Raw genomic sequence first — 2927 nt, forward strand, 5'->3', positions numbered from 1 at the left:
GGCTGAGCCCTCTCTTGCAATTTCGGCTGCTCTGAGCTGAGGCTCTGGGGCACTGTTCTCTCTGTTCTGCCAGGGGCCCAGGGCGGAACTCTAACTTTGCCTGCTCCTTCAGGTCCTCAAGCCCCTCTCTTGATGATCCGGGGCTACTTCCTCGGGTCTGGGCAGGAAAACATCATGGGGGACCCACTGAGTCCCACCGCCAAGCCTCCTTCCCCTCTGATATGAAGCCAGGCCCAGACCCTAAGCCAACAAGGGCATCCCCTGCCACCCCTACTGCACCTCCCCCCAGCAAGCTCCCTGCCTGCCAGGGCCTCACAAAGAAACGCTGCCTTTTTCCTTCCACCATCATTTGTGGCCTCTGTGTCCAGGACTCTCAGATCAGGACTGGCCACAAGCTCCCAGTAGTCTCCCCTTCTGGGGGGCCCATTGTATGAGCCCCTGGGGCCAGCCCAGACCTGCTGGAATGCCCCCCAGAGTCCCCATGGCAAGATGCATCAGTGCCTCTGGATATGTAAATGGACCTTTACAAGACAGCAGAAATTGACATTATATTATAAAAGGAGTGATGGTCCAGCCAGGTGCGGTGGCTGACACCTGTAATACTAGCATTTTGGGAGGCTAAGGTGGGAGGATCACTTGAGGCCAGGAGTTCAAGACCAGCTTGGAAAACATAGTGAGACCCCCTCTCTACAAAAAATTTTAAAAATTAGCTGGGTGTGGTGGCACACACTTGTAGTCCCAGCTACTTGGGGGGCTGAGGCAGGAGGATGGCTGGAGCCAGGAGGTCAAGGCTGCAGTGAGCTGTGATGACACCACTGCACTCCAGCCTAGGTGACAGAGTGGGACCCTGGCTCTAAAAAAAAATAAATAAATAAACGAATGAATGAAAGAAAGGAGCGATGATCTTGGAAATAAAAGTATTTAGGTTTGACTCTTAGCTGTGCCTTTTATGAATTGTTTGATCTAAATTACTTGTGCCTCTCTGAGTAAATCTCAGTCTCTTGTTTTAATAAGGATTGCAACAAGAATTAAATTAGACAGTGGGGAAAAAGACATGTAATCCTGTGATTACAATCCCCATAAATATTGGTTTTCTGCTCCCTTTCCCCTTCCCCTCTCTGATGTACCCAGACGGCATTCCGAGTCTTAGTAATGACGGTAGTAATGGCTAGAGTAAAAAGCAGTCTACCGCTTAAGCCTCGTGATGAGCGTCTACACACACCTCACTCCCTCTTTCCTTGTATCATTTCTTCTCCCGGCCCTCACCACCCCTTCCTCGCACCTCCCTCACTCTGACCGGCCAGAGCAGAGCCCCTGCAGCCAGGGTCCACCCTCCATCACCTGGGACGCAGAGAAGGAGCAGAGCTGAAGGCAGCCCAGCGGCCCCAGGCCCCTGGGACATCTCTCCAGCACGCGGCCCTTGTGGCAGCCAGGGACTTGGACTGCAGCTGGGGACGGCAGCCGGGCCTGAGGCTGGAGGCTGTTTGTTCCCAGAGAGCAGCGCCCCATGCCCTCTTCTGCCTTTCTGGGCACCCCTCGTTTCCTTCTCCAGCCTCTTCTGAGTTCTGTTTTCCGAGCTGGTCAGAGCACGGTGGGGCACAGGGCACCATGTGACCAGTTGAAAACAGTGTTGGGAACTTGCTGAAGTTCGTCCTAATAAGACATATTTGCATTTGCAATTCCCGTTTCTGTTCCCTGTGAAGATAATGTCCCTCCCAGGGCACACTGCTGACAGGCTACCCTTCTCTAAATCACAGCGCAGCCCCAGGACAGCAGCGAGGTGGGGCTGGCTGCCAGCTAGGTTTTCTGGGCAAGTCCTCCCCTTTATCAATGGCCTATTTTCTGTGGCCAGCACCCGTGGTCCTGGAAAGCAGACCCAAGGCGATCAGGTTACAGTTTGGTTTTATACATTTTAGGATGACAGGAATTGCAGGTAAAATCACAAATCAATATCTGGAAGGCGTACATTGGTTTGGCCTGAAAAGGTGGGACATCTTAAAGCAGGGGCTTACAGGTTATAGGTGGATTCAGGGATTTTTTTTAAGGGATTAAAGCTTTGTCTCAAATGTTGGAGTCAGTAAAAAGGAATGTTTTAGATAAGGAAGATAAGATAAGGAAGTCTGTTATTCATAGAGCAAGCCACAATAGAAGGACTCAAAGTGATCTATTGAACAAATCAATGGCCTGTAGGCGTGACTTAACCTTTGCCGTGCATGGCCTTAGGTCCTGTTTATAATTTAGTATCTTATTGCCACAAAGAGTCTGTTTTGTCAGTCTGATGATCTATTTGAACACTAATGCTGGTCAGTCCTTGTGTCTAAACCCCAGAAGGGAGAGGGAGCTTCCATGGGACTCGTGGTTTCTAAGTTGCGGCAGGAGGACCTAAAACTTCTCACAAGACCCCTGGTCTCCGAACGCTGGGTAAACGGCAACAGCTGGCACTTCAACCCAGACTCTCTGGTGCTCGAGGAGTCAGTCATTGTCCTGTGATGGCTAATTTCATGTGCCAACGTGATTGGGCCAAGTGATGCTCAGATAGTTGGTTAAACATTATTTCTGGGTGTGTCTGGAAGGGTGTTTCTAAGAGAGATTAGTACTGGAATTGGGGGACTGAGTAAAGCCTGGGTGGGCATCGCATCCAGTCGGCTGAGGGCCCGGATAGAGCAAAAAGGGGGAAGATCGAACTCTCTCTGCCTGGCTCCCCGAGCTGACCATTGAACCTCTGCCTTGGTGCTCTTGGTTCTTAGACCTCCAGACCCAGACTGGAATCCACACCAGCGGTGCTCTGCCTCTCACGCGTGAACCACGCCACTGGCTTTCCTGGGTCTTCAGCTTGCAGACAGCAGACCGTGGGAATTCTTGGCCCCCACGATCATGTGAACCAATGCCTTATAATAAATCCCTAGAAATATACGTATTATAAATAT

This window comes from Propithecus coquereli, unplaced genomic scaffold (assembly GCF_000956105.1).
Source record: "Propithecus coquereli isolate 6110/MARCELLA unplaced genomic scaffold, Pcoq_1.0 Scaffold76, whole genome shotgun sequence".
In the NCBI taxonomy this organism is placed as follows: Eukaryota; Metazoa; Chordata; class Mammalia; order Primates; family Indriidae; genus Propithecus; species Propithecus coquereli.